The following is a 17,222-nucleotide window of genomic DNA, read 5'->3' as shown; positions in this document are numbered from 1 at the left end:
ATGTTTCTTGGTGTGAGGCCAGGAATGCTCCTACGGAAGAATTCCATCTGGGCCGTTTCCTTCACTTCCTACAAACTGGAGTGAATTTGGGCCTAAAATTAGGCTCTATTAAGGTCCAGATTTCGGCCTTATCCATTTTCTTTCAAAAAGAATTGGTTTCTCTTCCAGAAGTTCAGACTTTTGTAAAAGGAGTGCTGCATATTCAGCCTCCTTTTGTGCCTCCGGTGGCACCTTGGGACCTTAACGTGGTGTTAAGTTTTCTAAAATCACACTGGTTTGAACCACTTAAAACGGTGGAGTTAAAATATCTCACATGGAAGGTGGTCATGTTATTAGCCTTGGCTTCGGCTAGGCGAGTGTCGGAATTAGCGGCTTTGTCACATAAAAGCCCATATTTGGTGTACCATGTGGATAGAGCGGAATTGCGGACCCGTTTTCAATTCCTACCAAAAGTGGTCTCATCTTTTCACATGAACCAACCTATTGTGGTGCCTTTGGCTACGCGTGACTTGGAGGATTCCGAGTTACTTGATGTGGTCAGGGCTTTGAAAATTTACGTGGCCAGGACGGCTAGAGTCAGGAAAACTGAAGCGCTGTTTGTCCTGTATGCAACCAACAAGATTGGTGCCCCTGCTTCAAAGCAGGCTATTGCTCGCTGGATTTGTAACACGATTCAGCAAGCGCATTCTATGGCTGGATTGCAGTTACCGAAATCGGTCTAGGCCCATTCCACGAGGAAAGTGGGCTCTTCTTGGGCGGCTGCCCGAGGGGTCTCGGCACTACAGCTGTGTCGAGCTGCTACTTGGTCAGGTTCAAACACCTTTTCAAAATACTATAAGTTTGATACCCTGGCTGAGGAGGAACTCATGTTTGCTCAATCGGTGCTGCAGAGTCATCCGCACTCTCCCGCCCGTTTTGGAGCTTTGGTATAATCCCCATGGTCCTTACGGAGTCCCCAGCATCCTCTAGGATGTTAGAGAAAATAAGATTTTAAACCTACCGGTAAATCTTTTTCTCGTAGTCCGTAGAGGATGCTGGGTGACCGTCCCAAGTGCGGACTACTTCTGCAATACTTGTATATAGTTATTGCTTCAATAAGGGTTATGTTAGAGTTGCATCAATCCTGCACTGATGCTACAGTATGTTGTTTTTTCGTACTCATAACTGGGTAGTTTATCACAAGTTATACGGTGTGATTGGTGTGGCTGGTATGAATCTTGCCCTGGATTAACAAAATCCTTTCCTCATACTGTCAGTCTCCTCTGGGCACAGTTTCTCTAACTGTGGCATAGAGGGGCATAGAGGGAGGAGCCAGTGCACACCCAGAACTAAAGTCTTTCTTAAAGTGCCCATGTCTCCTGCGGAGCCCGTCTATCCCCATGGTCCTTACGGAGTCCCCAGCATCCTCTACGGACTACGAGAAAAAGATTTACCGGTAGGTTTAAAATCTTATTTTCTACTTTATTCTTTTCTATCCTAGTTTATTACGACCAACTTTCATCCAAGGAGTTTGATATTCTACTACCTGCATGCAATTTAAATTGCTTAAATTGTTTATATGGTTGATTTGTCCTTCACAATCCATAATCTGCAACTTGGATGTACTTGTGTCATTGAAAATCTTATAATAAAAATGTTTATATATTGAAAAAAAAAGTTATAAGACATATGCCTACCTACTAAATGGGGTAAAATTAGGGGATTCTGTACTGGAAAAGGACTTAGGTGTCCTCATAGATAGCAAGCTAAGCAGTAGTACCCAAAGTAGGACTGCAGCAAAGAAGGCTAATAAGATATTAGCATGCATAAAACGGGGTATTGATGCTAGGGACGAGAGTATTATACTCCCGTTATATAAATCACTAGTGAGGCCACACCTTGAATACTGTGTACAGTTCTGGGCACCGTACTACAAAAAGGATATCCTGGAGCTTGAAAAGGTACAGAGGAGGGCGACCAAACTAATTAAGGGCATGGAGATGATGGCATACAAGGAAAGGCTTGAAAGACTAGGCATGTTTACATTGGAAAAGCGGAGACTAAGAGGGGATATGATCAACATCTACAAATATATAAGGGGACAATACACAGAGCTTGCGTGGGACCTGTTTCTGGTTAGATCAACACAGAGGACTCGTGGACACTCGCTCAGGTTAGAGGAGAGGAGATTCCGCACAATACAGCGTAAAGGCTTTTTCACGGTAAGGACAATACGTGTTTGGAATTCCCTGCCCGAGGGAGTTGTAATGGCGGAATCTGTCAACACCTTTAAGAATGGGTTAGATAAATTCCTATTGGATAAGGATATCCAGGGGTATGGTGCATAGTCATGCATTATAATTACTATAAATAGGGATAAAATGCAATGGCTGACAGCAGCATCAGTCAGACATTTTAGTAAAATCATCATGCATAGGACACCACAAATAGGTTGAACTCGATGGACAATTGTCTTTTTTCAACCTCAGATACTATGTTACTATGTTACTATGTAATATTTGAAGAAACAAAATAAAATAAAGCTATGTATTGGGTTTCACTAACAAGCACATTGGAAGACTTGACTACTGTTAAAAGACATGCATTACATGGTATAGAGCCACAAACCACAATGTAGTAAAATAAAAACAAACTTACATGTGTATCAAACCTATGTGAGGCTTACATTGATAGTGCAAGATCAACACTCTATCAACTGTGCAAACTAGACTGCACATAAATGCCATAAAATTTATCTGAGATTTTAGTAAATAAGGCCTGTTGCTGTCCGGGTCACACAGCCGTCACGGCCCCGCCCCCATACGGTCCGGTCATGTCTGCGTTGTCCTGACTGTGCCCCCAAAATGGCGGCACAACGCCGCTGGCCCGACTCCTCCTGCCCAGTGACCGCCTCTACCTGTCAATCAGGCAGAGGCGCTCACTGGGCAGAGATGCTGATCGCATCTCTGGCATGTGCCGGTGCACTGTGGCACCAGCACACACGCACTTCAGACCTGATCTCCTGTTGTGTGAATATGCACAGCAGGGATCAGGTCTTAATTAGGCCCTATATACAGCTGTCAGTAAAGCAGGGATGTGCTGCTGCCAGTGAGGCAGGGATGTTCTGCTGTCAGTGAAGCAGTGATGTGCTGCTGTCAGTGAAGCAGTGATGTGCTGCTGTCAGCGAGGCAGTGATGTGCTGCTGTCAGCGAGGCAGGGATGTGCTGCTATAAGTGAGGCAGGGATGTGCTGCCGTCAATGAGGCAGGGATGTGCTGCCGTCAATGTTGCAGGGATGTGTTGCTGTCAACGTTGCAGGGATGTGCTGCTGTCAGTGAAGCAGGAATGTGCTGCTGCAGTGAGGCAGAGATATGCTGCCCACTATCTCCCTATCACCCCTGCCTGAGTCGCACACTTTCCCTGTCACCCCTGCCTCAGTTACCCACTATCTCCCAGTCACCGCTGCCTCAGTCAACCACTATACCTGCGACCCCTGCCTCAGTCTCTCACTGTCCCTGTCACCCCTGCCACAGTCATCCACTATCTCCCTATCATCCCTGCCTTATTCATTTATTATCCCTGTCACCCACTTTCTTCCCATACTTACCCAACCCCTTCCTATCACCCCTCCCTCAGTAACCAACTATCTCCCTGTCACCCCTGCCTAAGTCACCCACTATCACTGTCACCCCTGCATCAGTCACCCACTATCTCCCAGTCACCCCGGCTTCAGTCACCCACTATATCCCACTCATACATGCTTCAGTCACCCACTATCTCCCAGTCATCCCTGCCTCAGTCACCTACTGACACCAGTGCAGATATTTCTGCTGCAGCCTCTCCACTCTCCAGCGTGAACGTCCTGACGACTGAGGAAATCTGCTTCCCAGTTGAGGACTCCGGGAATGAACACTGCCGATATTGCTGGCAGATGACGTTCTACCCAACTGAGGATTTTTTTATACTTCCAGCTTTGCCATGCAGTTTCGAGTGCCGACTTGATGATTTGTGTACACTACCGTGGTGGCGTTGTCCGATTGTACTTGAACAGGCCTGTTCTGTACTAGAGGCAGGGCCAGTATCAATGAATTGAACACTGCCCGCAATTCCAGAATGTTTATCGGGAGGAGAGATTCCTCCCTGGTCCACCGATGGTGAAGGGTCGTCATCACGGCCATGACCTTGGTGAATTTCCGAGGTGCCGTTGCCAAACCAGAAGGCAGGACCTGAAATCCAAAAACTAACCAGGCACAACACTGCTTAGCTTCCAACATCAGATGAGATTGGACATATCCAGTGTGATGCGGCTGTAGATGATTTTTACTGTTTCTAACTTCTACATCAATGAATAAGTTTCAAAATAGAATGCATCAAGAGAACGGTGTTGGTAGTATAAAACTACCTACAGCACCTGGTATTCCCAGGTGGTCTCACATCCAAGAACAAACCAGGCCTAAGATCAGGTGATATTGGGCATATACAGTGTGGTGTGGCTGTAGATGAGCTTAGTGGTTTCTGTTAGAGTTCTTCTACTTCTAACTACTAGTACATAAATGAATAAGCGGCCGATTTATTAAACCTGGTGGAATGATAATTTGCATGGTGATAAAGTACCAGCCAATCAGCTCCTAATTGCCATGTCACAGGCTGGGTTTGAAAAATGACAGTTAGGAGCTGACTGGCTGGTACTTTATCACCTTGCACTTTATCAGTTCACCAGGCTTAATAGATCTGCCCCAATGTTTCAAAATGGAATGCATCAAGAGAACGGTGTTGGTATTGTAAAAATACACACAGCTCCTGGTATTTCCTGGTGGTCTCCCATCCAAGTACTAAAACCAGGACCAACACTGCTCAGCTTCCATGATCAGGAGAGATTGGGCAAATCCAGTGTGCTGTGGCTGTAGATGAGTTGGTGGTTTCTGTTAGAGCTTTTCTACTTCTAACTTCTGGTACATAAAAGAATACATGTAAAAATTAAATGTACCAAGAAAAGGGTGTTGGTAGTTTAAAAACACCTAAAGAATCTGATAATACATGGATGGGAGACTGCTTGGTAGTAACAAAGTCCAATACTGCTTTGCTTCAAAGATCAAATGAGATTGGGCATATCCAGTGTGGTGTGGCTTTAGATAAGCTTTGTGGTTTCTGTTAGAGCTCTTCTACTTCTAACTACTGGTACATTAATGAATATGTATAAGGTTGTAGTTTATCCAATATGCCTTTACTACCTTACCTTACCCCCCCCCCCCCCTTCCTTTGTTCTCTCCTCGTGTGTGCGTTATTTGTTTTCTCATACGTCCTAGAGGATGCTGGGATCACATTAAGAACCATGGGGTATAGACGGGATCCGCAGGAGACATGGGCACTTTAAGACTTTCAAAGGGTGTGAACTGTCTCCTCCCTCTATGCCCCTCCTCCAGACTCCAGTTTTAGAATTGTGCCCAGTGAGACTGGATGCACTACAGGGGAGCTCTACTGAGTTTCTCTGAAAAGACTTATGTTAGTTTTTCTTATTTTCAGGGAGGCTGCTGGCAACAGTCTCCCTGCTTCGTGGGACTTAGGGGAGAGAAGTATGACCAACTTCTAGTGAGTTCAATGGCTCTACTTCTGGCTGACAGGACACCATTAGCTCCTGAGGGTGCTGATCGCTGGGTACGCCTAGATGCCCACTCCCGTAGCCTGCCATCACCCCCTTACAGAGCCAGAAGTCAGAAGACAGGCGAGTAGCAGAAGAACAGATGGCATTCTGAGGTACCACGCAGCGAGCGGAATGCTGTGCGCCATGCTCCCACACAAACACAGGCACTGCAGGGTGCAGGGCGTTGGGGGGGGGGCGACACCCTGGGCAGCATAAATTCCTCACAAAAGGCTGGCAAAAGTGGACATTAGTGCCTGGGCACTGTCCTTACCCCACCAGCGTAATTAATTATTTGTTTCTGAGCGGGACAGAAGCGTGCCATTACAGCGGCGGGGCTTCTTCCTCACCTCACCAGCACATCTATAGAGCGTTACAAGTCTATCACTATAGAGTTTATTATTTCCCAGACTGTGTACTTTTGACGCTGGGTTGTGAGCTGAAAAATCCCATCTGTCCCTCTGACAGATTTACTGTAGGTCTATCCCCCATAAGCCGATGTGTCTGTGGGTACTTGGTACATGTGTGTCAACATGTCGGTGGCTGAATGTTTTTCCCAAGAGGAAACTATATTAGGAATGCAGACATATGATGGTGGCCCTGTTGGCACCACCAATAACTGACTGGGTGAAAGTTTCAGTAATATCAGAGTGAGGTTGGATAAATCTGTGTCCCAGACACAGACGTAGAGAAAAGATGTGATGTTCATGGCTATGCTTCTTTTCCCTCAGGCCCCGCAAAAATGTTATTTTGCCCAGTTACTACACACTGATACTGACTCGGATACTGATTCCTATGTCGACCATAATATTTCCTGATTAGATCCAATATTGGCAAGGAGCATTCAGTACATGATTGTGGATATTAAGGACATATTAACATCACTGAGGACCCTGCTGTTCCTGACAAAGGGGTCTATATGTATGTATATATATAGATATATAATGAAAGCTGATGTAACGTTCCTCCATCTCTGTTTGAGAAAGTCTGGGCCAGCTCGACAAGATGGTTTCAAATCCCCAAAAGGTTTCCGGTTGTTTATTCATTTCCTGCCGCGGACAGAATAAAGTGGGAATCACCCCCTGTTCTGCATGGGGCCCTGTCACAAATCCAGCGGATCGTATGCAGGAAGCTACATTATTTCTAGTTATGTAACCACGGGTACATTACTTAGACCTGCCATTACATGCGCATGGGTGAGTAGTAGTATTCAAGAATTGGTCGAATACCTTGTCATCCGATATAGATATCCTGGAGACATGGGATGCTCCTTACGTTGGATCATATCAAGGACACTGCAGCATACTTACGACTGCAAGGGATATAGGACTCTTGAGTTCACGGGCCAATTTCATGGCAGTCTCGGATAGGAGGGCATTGTGGATTCACCAAGGGAATGCTGATGCTGACTCCAAGAAGAAAGGGAGTCTCTTCCCTATGAAGGTGAAGCCTTGTTTGGCGACGGCCTAGTTAATTTGATCTCGGCAGCTCCCGCAGGTAAGTCAACCTTCTTGCCCTATGTTCCCTCTCAACGGATGAAGACGCATCATTATCTAACGCAGTCATTTTGGCCCAATAGATATGCAAGAAGTTAAGATTCCCCTTTCTTTGCAGGTAGAGGAAGGAGAAGAGGGAAGAGGTCTGTAGCCTCTTCAAGATCGCAGGAGCAGAGATCGTCCTCTGCTTCTGCCAAATCCACTGCATGACGCTGGGGCTCTCTTGCAGGAGCCCACACCAGTGGGGGCACGTCTAAAACACTTCAGTCAGTTCTGGAATAATTTGGACCTGGACTCGTGGGTTTTACAAATAGTGTCCCAAGGGTACAAACTGGGGTTTCAAGACGTTCCCCCTCACCGATTGTTCAAATCGGCCTTAGTCAGCAGGGAGAAGGCTTTTATTCAAGCCTCTTCGTGGTCCCGAAGCCGGAAGGCTCAGTCAGACCAATCTGAAATCTGAAATCCCTCAATTTCTACCTAAAGAAATTCAATTTCAAGATGGAATCTCTCAGGGTAGGGATCTCCAGTCCGGAGGAAGGAGATTTCATGGTTTTGGTAGACATAAGGATGCCTACTTACATGTTCCGTTTAGCCACTGCATCAAGCTACCTGAGGTTTGCAATTCAGTATTGTCATTACCAATTTCAGACGTTGCCGTTTGGTCTCTCCACGGCTCCGAGGATTTTCACCAGGGTGATGGCGGAAATGATGGTTCTCCTTCGCAAGCAAGGAGTCACAATTATCCCGTACTTGGATGATCTCTTGATAAAGGCGAGATCCAGGGACCAGTTGTTGCAAAACATTGCACTCTCCCTGACAGTTCTTCAACAACATGGTTGGCTCCTAAACTTGCCAAAATCGCAGTTGGTCCCAATGACGCGGTTGTTGTTTTTGGGAGTGATACTGGACACAGAAGAGGTTTTCTTCCAGTGGAAAGGCTATGGAGATCCAGAGTCTGGTCAAACAAATTCTGAAACCAGCAAGAGTGTTAATCCATCAATGCATTCGGTTGCTGTGGAAGATGGTTGCGGCCTACGAGGCCATTCAGTTTGGCAGGTTCCATGCTAGAGTGTTCCAGTGGGACCTGTTGGACAAGTGGTCCGGATCCCACCTACACATGCACCGGAGGATAATCCTATCTTCCAAGACCAGAATATCACTCCATTGGCGGCTGCACAGTTCTCACCTCCTAGAGGGGCGATGGTTCGGGATCCAGGACTGGATCCTAGGGACCACGGATGCAACCCTCCGAGGCTGGGGAGCAGTCACACAGGGGGAAAACATCCAAGGAAGATGGTCAAGTCGGGAAAGTTGTCTCCACATAAATGTTCTGGAGTTAAGGGCCATTTAATAACTGCAGACACAGTACGCACTGGGACGGGTGCCCTGCATCCTCTACGGACTAAGAGAAAAGGATTTACCGGTAGGTATTAAAATCCTATTTTCTCTAACGTCCTAGAGGATGCTGGGGACTCTGTAAGGACCATGGGGATAGACGGGCTCCGCAGGAGACATGGGCACTTTAAGAAAGACTTTAGTTCTTGGTGTGCAGTGGCTCCTCCCTCTATGCCCCTCCTCCATACCTCAGTTTGATACTGTGCCCAGTGGAAACTGTGTGCTTTTCAGGAGCTCTCCTGAGCTTTCTGACAGAAAGTATTTTGTTAGGTTTTTAATTTTCAGGGAGCACTGCTGGCAACAGACTCCCTGCATCGAGGGACTGAGGGGAGAGAAGCAGCCCTACTCTCTGAGTTGCAAGGTCCTGCTTCTTAGGCTACTGGACACCATTAGCTCCAGCGGGATTGGTACGCAGGATCTCACCCTCGCCGTCCGTCCCAGAGCCGCGCCGCCGTCCCCCTCGCAGAGCCGGAAGATAGAAGCCGGGTGAGTATGAGAAGAAAAGAGACTTCAGCGGTGGCAGAAGACTTCATGATCTTCACTGAAGTAATGCACAGCACTGCAGCTGTGCGCCATTGCTCCCATACACCTCACATACTCTGGTCACTGTAAGGGTGCAGGGCGCCCTGGGCAGCAATATAAACCTCTTTTTGCCAAAAATATAACATATATACAGCTGAGCACTGTATATATGTATGAGCCCCCGCCAATTTTACAGTTTAAGCGGGACAGAAGCCCGCCGCCGAGGGGGCGGGGCTTCTCCCTCAGCACTCACCAGCGCCATTTTTTCTCCACAGCACCGCTGAGGCAGCTCCCCAGACTCTCGCCTGCTGAAACCACGGTAGACAAGAGGGTTGAAAAGAGGGGGGGGGGCACATAATTCGGCGCAAATTACATACAGCAGCACTACTGGGCAAACATTAAGTTACTGTGTTATTCCTGGGTTATATAGCGCTGGGGTGTGTGCTGGCATACTCTCTCTCTCTGTCTCTCCAAAGGGCCTTGTGGGGAAACTGTTTTCAGAAAAAGCATTCCCTGTGTGTGTGGTGTGTCGGTACACGTGTGTCGACATGTCTGAGGAAGAAGGCTATATTAGAGAGGAGCGGGAGCAAATTAATGTGGTGTCTCTGCGACAGCTGATTGGATGGATATGTGGAATGTTTTAAATGCTAGTGTAAACTCAGTGCACAAAAGATTAGACAAGGCTGAAGCTTTGGGACAGTCAGGGTCTCAACCCATGCCTGATCCTATGTCGCAGGGACTGTCAGGGTCTCATAAGCGCCCACTATCCCAGATTGTTGACACAGATACTGACACGGATTCTGACTCCAGTGTCGATTACGATGATGCAAAGTTACAGCCAAAATTGGCAAAATCCATTCGATATAGGATTATGGCAATAAAAGATGTTTTGCACATCACAGAGGAACCCCCTGTCCCTGACAAGAGGGTACATAAGTACAAGGGAAAGAAGCCTGAGGTAACCTTTCCCCCCTCACACGAGCTGAACGAGTTATGTGAAAAAGCCTGGGAATCTCAAGATAAAAGACTGCAGATTTCCAAAAGGATTCTTATGGCGTATCCTTTCCCATCAATGGATAGGTTAAGATGGGAATCCTCCCCTAGGGTGGACAAAGCATTAACACGCTTATCCAAGAAGGTAGCCCTCCCGTCCCAGGATACGGCTACCCTCAAAGAGTCTGCTGACCGCAAACAGGAGATAACCCTGAAGTCCATTTATACACATTCGGGTACCTTACTCAGACCGGCAATTGCGTCGGCCTGGGTGTGTAGTGCTGTAGCAGCATGGACGGATACCTTATCTGAGGGGATGGATACCCTAGATAAGGATACTATTTTATTGACCCTGGGGCATATAAGAGATGCTGTCCTATATGTGTGTATGCAAAGTACAGGTGGTGCTGCAGGGCTCACACCCTTTTACTTGTCTTGTAGAGCAACTCTGGAGCTGTTATTGGATCCATCTGCTGCAGGCCTTCCCCCAGGAATGCTTGCACTAGTTGTTGCATTTGGTTTGTTGTTTGGGGGTGCTTCAGTATTAGGCAGCCTTCTGCCCTCCCATGTTCATCTGAAAATATGTGTTCTCCCTGCAGTTGTTGTCCCCAGATGAGAGTTCCCTTGTGCTGCCTCAGTTGAATCTCCTTTACATGACAGAGATGTGCCTGAGCAGCGGCCCTCCCCAGCCCTATCCCAAGTCATACTTATTTTGCATAGGAGATACCATGGTCATGAAGATTGTTCTCCCAGGGTGAGGTTCATTGATTGCATTCTGGGTATGCTGACCCCTGTGATTTCCACAAATGTGGGAAACTCGACTGCATTATTTGTGGTAGTGGGGGACTGTGTTTGTTCTTTCCTCTGGTCAGCTCTGGTAAAAGTCAGATTTATTTGTCTCAGATCTTCCTCTAGCCTTGTTCTTCTATCGAGAGTTTCCTTGTGCTGCCTCAGTTGGATCTACTTCACTTGACAGGGGGGTGCCCGAGCAGCGACCCTCCCCAGCTCTAGCCCAACTCCTACTTACCTGCCAGGTGAGATACTATGATCATGAAGTTGCTTCTCCCAGGACAAGGATCACCCAGGTACAATGCAAAGCTTGAATGCTTCAGGGGCTGGGGCATAGCCAACATGAGCCCCACACCGAAGTAGGGTGGAGGTGTTTAATGCGAACTAGGGGTCATCCAAGCGCCGCAAAAGGCCGCCATGCCCTGCACGCCCCTTTTCTCTTTTCATATGCAGACGAGGGTTGAAGCCAACTTTGACCCACTGCTTGGATGACATCACCATATGCAAATCCATCTGCTGCAGGCCTTCCCCCAGGAATGCTTGTACTAGTTGTTGCATTTGGTTTGTTGTTTGGGGGTGCTTCAGTATTAGGCAGCCTTCTGCCCTCCCATGTTTATCTGAAAATATGTGTTCTCCCTGCAGTTGTTGTCCCCAGATGAGAGTTCCCTTGTGCTGCCTCAGTTGAATCTCCTTTACTTGACAAGGGAGGCATTTTGGATTTTTTCTTTGGGTACCCTTACACCTGATGGTCTGAATGAGAGCATCGAACTGAACAACATTGGCAGTCTCTGAAGATTTTTTCTATTGATTTACCTAATATATTATTTATTGAATATCCATTTATTGTATGTTTAATAAATAAACAAAATTATTAGAAGTAGCTATTTTGGAAACAGCTTTCCTCTTAGGATGAAACTGTATAATCCTGTTGTGTGTGTTCCTTTAAAGTTCTTTAGTAAAATCCACTAGTAATGATGAACATCAGATTTCTTCCTCCATCCTCTTTTTACACTTTCTCTTGGTTCTATATATATATATTTTTCTATTTTTATTTTTTTCCCCTCCTTCTCCCAAAAGGCCCCCCTCCCTCCCCCCCCCCCTCCCTGTTTTAAATTTTAAAATCTTTAAATATTTAAATCTTCGAATCCTTAAATTGTCTGTTTAATATTTATTTTTTCTTCAATTCTTTTTGTTGTTTAAACAGCAATGTAGTTATTCCAGGGGTTAAAATAATGAAATATAGAAATAATATTAACAAAAATTAAAGGTAAAAATGAATTGATAGAATGATCCCATTAAAAGTAAATAAATAATATGGATGTTAAGCTGAGCAGGTTGGATTCGAACATGGGACTAGCTGCATAGAGTGCAGGTGATGTTTCCCCTGCGCCACAAGAACTGCTTTAGTAGTGGCATGGATTTATGTTACCCTAAAAGGTTTTATATAAGTAAATGGGGATCCTTAGTGCTGAGTCTCTGAATTATGTATATGTGATTATAGATATGAGGTATTGATTGAAAGATTATAGGTTAATCTGTATATAGATTATATATGTTCTGTTATTTTTTAAACCACCTTGTTGCTTATTTTATTATTATTTTTAATCACCATGTTGCTTATTTTTATATTATGAAATGCCTTTATATGTGCAATTGCAATTAGAAAGTTGTTCCATATGTGAGTCATTACATGTATGCATCCAATTAGTACATGTATGTATCCAATCAACTAATTAGTAATGCTATTGGTCCGGTGCATTTTAAAAAGAGCCTGCTAGGCTGCTGATGTATCCTCTGACGAAACCGCTCTTGGATAACAGCGGAGAAACGCGTAAGTAAGGTGATTACCGGACACTCTGATTGCTGAGATATAAGCCCGTTCATGAACGAGCTACATCACGGCGGACGTCTGATGTAAAGACAGCGGTGAAGGGGAAAAAGCAATTTGAGACCGAGCAAAAGGAGGTCTCTACCCCACGGCAGGGAGAAATATCCCGACCGCGAGTGCCAATAAGATCCAGCCACGGTTAACGGGGGTCGTAGCATACCGCTGTGTTTCACCAACCATCACAGCGCTCTCCCCCTGTTTTCTTTCATTACTCACGTGAGTTACATATGAACTTTAACTGCAGTTAATAAGAGGCGTTGGTTACAACTGTTGCTGTTCATCCACAAGAAGGAATTTAATGTATCAATTACAATTGGAAAGTAACGATTAAATTACAACAGCTGTATCCAGGAGGATTTTTTGGACACTTTAATAAACATTCCGTTGTCATCAAGGGCAATATGAAATAGATCCTGATTACATTTAGATATGGATAGTGGTGCCTATATATGTTGACTCCATTGTATTTTATTGAATGTGGGTTTCTTCTGTCTATATATATTTTTTAAAAATAAAGAGCTTGTATATTTTATTTTTTGCGCTCCCTTGATAACAAGTGTGATTATCTTTAAAATTTGGTTTATTATTGGTAGAACAGTACTACCTATGGGAGCAGCATTTTATAATATATGGTGAAAATTAATAGATGTATAAAGATTAAATAAGCAACAAATTGGTGAAATAGATACGTTTTGATAGGAGCGCTGGGTTCTATATATATATATTGACATTTGGTTATATATATGTATAGACTTTATAAATTCTTGACAGAGATGTGCCTGAGCAGCGGCCCTCCCCAGCCCTATCCCAAATCATACTTATTTTGCATAGGAGATACCATGGTCATGAAGATTGTTCTCCCAGGGTGAGGTTCATTCATTGCATTCTGGGTATGCTGACCCCTGTGATTTCCCCAAATGTGGGAAACTCGACTGCATTATTTGTGGTAGTGGGGGACTGTGTTTGTGCTTTCCTCTGGTCAGCTCTGGTAAAAGTCAGATTTATTTGTCTCAGATCTTCCTCTAGCCTTGTTCTTCTTTCGAGAGTTTCCATGTGCTGCCTCAGTTGGATCTCCTTCACTTGACAGGGGGGTGCCCGAGCAGCGACCCTCCCCAGCTCTAGCCCAACTCCTACTTACCTGCCAGGTGAGATACTATGATCATGAAGGTGCTTCTCCCAGGGCAAGGCTCACCCATTGCACTCTGGGTGTGCTGCTCCTGCGGTTTCCCCAAATGTTGGACACTTGACTGCATAATTTGTGTTTCCCCTGGTCGGCTCTCGTATAATTCAGATCTCTTTGTCTCAGGTCTCTCTCCAGCCTAGTTTGCTGTCTGTTTCCACTTCTCTTTTCTTGAGTTGCTCCCTTCTATGCCCTTGCGCACTATCCTGACTTCTCCCGTCTGCTTACTTTGTGCCTTCCAACGCACAATGCAAACTACAGGTAGTGCTGCAGGGCCCACACCCTTTTACTTGCCTTACAGAGCAGCTCTGGAGCTGTTACAGTGCCCAGCTGCTGCAAGAAATCAGCTTGAATGCTTCAGGGGCTGGGGCATAGCCCCACACCGAAGGAGGGTGGAGGTGTTTAATGCGAACTAGGGGTCATCCAAGCGCCGCAAAAGGCCGCCATGCCCTGCACGCCCCTTTTCTCTTTTCATATGCAGACGAGGGTTGAAGCCAACTTTGACCCACTGCTTGGATGACATCACCATATGCAAATCCATCTGCTGCAGGCCTTCCCCCAGGAATGCTTGCACTAGTTGTTGCATTTGGTTTGTTGTTTGGGGGTGCTTCAGTATTAGGCAGCCTTCTGCCCTCCCATGTTCATCTGAAAATATGTGTTCTCCCTGCAGTTGTTTTCCCCAGATGAGAGTTCCCTTGTGCTGCCTCAGTTGAATCTCCTTTACTTGACAGAGATGTGCCTGAGCAGCGGCCCTCCCCAGCCCTATCCCAAGTCATACTTATTTTGCATAGGAGATACCATGGTCATGAAGATTGTTCTCCCAGGGTGAGGTTCATTCATTGCATTCTGGGTATGCTGACCCCTATGATTTCCCCAAATGTGGGAAACTCGACTGCATTATTTGTGGTAGTGGGGGACTGTGTTTGTTCTTTCCTCTGGTCAGCTCTGGTAAAAGTCAGATTTATTTGTCTCAGATCTTCCTCTAGCCTTGTTCTTCTATCGAGAGTTTCCTTGTGCTGCCTCAGTTGGATCTACTTCACTTGACAGGGGGGTGCCCGAGCAGCGACCCTCCCCAGCTCTATCCCAAATCCTACTTACCTGCCAGGTGAGATACTATGATCATGAAGGTGCTTCTCCCAGGGCAAGTCTCACCCATTGCACTCTGGGTGTGCTGCTCCTGCGATTTCCCCAAATGTGGGAAACTTGACTGCATAATTTGTGTTTCCCCTGGTCGGCTCTGATTTCCCCAAATGTGGGAAACTTGACTGCATTATTTGTGGTAGTGAGTGACTGTGTTTGTGCTTTCCTCTGGTCAGCTCTGGTAAAAGTCAGATTTCTTTGTCTCAGATCTTCCTCTAGCCTTGTTCTTCTTTCGAGAGTTTCCTTGTGCTGCCTCAGTTGGATCTCCTTCACTTGACAGGGGGGTGCCCGAGCAGCGACCCTCCCCAGCTCTAGCCCAACTCCTACTTACCTGCCAGGTAAGATACTATGATCATGAAGGTGCTTCTCCCAGGGCAAGGCTCACCCATTGCACTCTGGGTGTGCTGCTCCTGCGATTTCCCCAAATGTGGGAAACTTGACTGCATAATTTGTGTTTCCCCTGGTCGGCTCTCGTATAATTCAGATCTCTTTGTCTCAGGTCTCTCTCCAGCCTAGTTTGCTGTCTGTTTCCACTTCTCTTTTCTTGAGCCGCTCCCTTCTATGCCCTTGCGCACTATCCTGACTTCTCCCGTCTGCTTACTTTTTGCCTTCCAACGCACAATGCGAACTACAGGTAGTGCTGCAGGTCCCACACCCTTTTATTTGCCTTACAGAGCAGCTGTGGAGCTGTTACAGTGCCCAGCTGCTGCAAGAAATCAGCTTGAATGCTTCAGGGGCTGGGGCATAGCCAACATGAGCCCCACACTGAAGGAGGGTGGAGGTGTTTAATGCGAGCTAGGGGTCATCCAAGCGCCGCAAAAGGCTGCCATGCCCTGCACGCCCCTTTTCTCTTTTCATATGCAGACGAGGGTTGAAGCCAACTTTGACCCACTGCTTGGATGACATCACCATATGCAAATCCATCTGCTGCAGGCCTCCCCCCAGGAATGCCTGCACTAGTTGTTGCATTTTGTTTGTTGTTTTGGGGTGCTTCAGTATTAGGTAGCCTTCTGCCCTCCCATGTTCATCTGAAAATATGTGTTCTCCCTGCAGTTGTTGTCCCCAGATGAGAGTTCCCTTGTGCTGCCTCAGTTGAATCTCCTTTACTTGACAGAGATGTGCCTGAGCAGCGGCCCTCCCCAGCCCTATCCCAAATCATACTTATTTTGCATAGGAGATATCATGGTCATGAAGATTGTTCTCCCAGGGTGAGGTTCATTCATTGCATTCTGGGTATGCTGACCCCTGTGATTTCCACAAATGTGGGAAACTCGACTGCATTATTTGTGATAGTGGGGGACTGTGTTTGTGCTTTCCTCTGGTCAGCTCTGGTAAAAGTCAGATTTCTTTGTCTCAGATTTTCCTCTAACCTTGTTCTTCTTTCGAGAGTTCCCTTGTGCTGCCTCAGTTGGATCTCCTTCACTTGACAGGGGGCTGCCCGAGCAGCGACCCTCCCCAGCTCTAGCCCAACTCCTACTTACCTGCCAGGTGAGATACTATGATCATGAAGTTGCTTCTCCCTGGGCAAGGATCACCCATTGCACTCTGGGTGTGCTGCCCCTGTGATTTCCCCAAATGTGGGAAACTTGACTGCGTAATTTGTGTTTCCCCTGGTCGGCTCTCATATAATTCAGATCTCTTTGTCTCATGTCTCTCTCCAGCCTAGTTTGCTGTCTGTTTCCACTTCTTTTTTCTTGAGCCCCTCCCTTCTATACCCTTGTGCACTATCCTGACTTCTCCTCCCGTCTGCTTACTTTGTGCCTTACAATGCACAATGCAAACTACAGGTAGTGCTGCAGGGCCCACACCCTTTTACTTGCCTTACAGAGCAGCTCTGGAGCTGTTACAGTGCCCAGCTGCTGCAAGAAATCAGCTTGAATGCTTCAGGGGCTGGGGCATGGCCAACATGAGCCCCACACAGAAGGAGGGTGGGGGTATTTAATGCGAACTAGGGGTCATCCAAGCGCCGCAAAAGGCCGCCATGCCCTGCATACCCCTTTTCTCTTTTCATATGCAGATGAGGGTTCCAGCCAACTTTGGCCCACTGCTTGGATGACATCACCGTATGCAAATCCGTCTTCTGCAGACCTTCCCCCAGGAATGCTTGTACTAGTTGTTGCATTTGGTTTGTTGTTTGGGGGTGCTTCAGTATTAGGCAGCCTTCTGCCCTCCCATGTTCATCTGAAAATATGTGTTCTCCCTG

At 46.4% G+C, this 17,222-nt stretch overlaps 6 non-coding genes and 2 pseudogenes across 6 annotated transcripts; all 8 read left to right on the top strand.

The window, feature by feature from the left end:
• Positions 1 to 10,725: 10,725 nt before the first annotated feature.
• On the top strand, positions 10,726 to 10,889 carry LOC135034455 (U1 spliceosomal RNA). Its single transcript, XR_010229668.1, has one exon. It is a non-coding gene; the product is annotated as a U1 spliceosomal RNA (small nuclear RNA).
• A 2,624-nt stretch (positions 10,890 to 13,513) lies between these two features.
• LOC135034442 (U1 spliceosomal RNA) lies at positions 13,514 to 13,677 on the top strand. The gene has a single exon (XR_010229655.1). It is a non-coding gene; the product is annotated as a U1 spliceosomal RNA (small nuclear RNA).
• Positions 13,678 to 13,829: 152 nt separating this feature from the next.
• On the top strand, positions 13,830 to 13,992 carry LOC135034463 (U1 spliceosomal RNA). Its single transcript, XR_010229675.1, has one exon. It is a non-coding gene; the product is annotated as a U1 spliceosomal RNA (small nuclear RNA).
• A 661-nt stretch (positions 13,993 to 14,653) lies between these two features.
• LOC135034443 (U1 spliceosomal RNA) lies at positions 14,654 to 14,817 on the top strand. Its single transcript, XR_010229656.1, has one exon. It is a non-coding gene; the product is annotated as a U1 spliceosomal RNA (small nuclear RNA).
• Positions 14,818 to 14,969: 152 nt separating this feature from the next.
• Positions 14,970 to 15,190, top strand: LOC135034458 (U1 spliceosomal RNA; annotated as a pseudogene).
• A 152-nt stretch (positions 15,191 to 15,342) lies between these two features.
• On the top strand, positions 15,343 to 15,505 carry LOC135034461 (U1 spliceosomal RNA). Its single transcript, XR_010229673.1, has one exon. It is a non-coding gene; the product is annotated as a U1 spliceosomal RNA (small nuclear RNA).
• A 671-nt stretch (positions 15,506 to 16,176) lies between these two features.
• LOC135034445 (U1 spliceosomal RNA) lies at positions 16,177 to 16,340 on the top strand. The gene has a single exon (XR_010229658.1). It is a non-coding gene; the product is annotated as a U1 spliceosomal RNA (small nuclear RNA).
• Positions 16,341 to 16,492: 152 nt separating this feature from the next.
• LOC135034468 (U1 spliceosomal RNA) lies at positions 16,493 to 16,634 on the top strand (annotated as a pseudogene).
• Positions 16,635 to 17,222: the final 588 nt, after the last annotated feature.

This window comes from Pseudophryne corroboree, unplaced genomic scaffold (assembly GCF_028390025.1).
Source record: "Pseudophryne corroboree isolate aPseCor3 unplaced genomic scaffold, aPseCor3.hap2 scaffold_583, whole genome shotgun sequence".
NCBI lineage: Eukaryota > Metazoa > Chordata > Amphibia > Anura > Myobatrachidae > Pseudophryne > Pseudophryne corroboree.
This window is presented reverse-complemented; position numbering and strand designations above follow the sequence as displayed.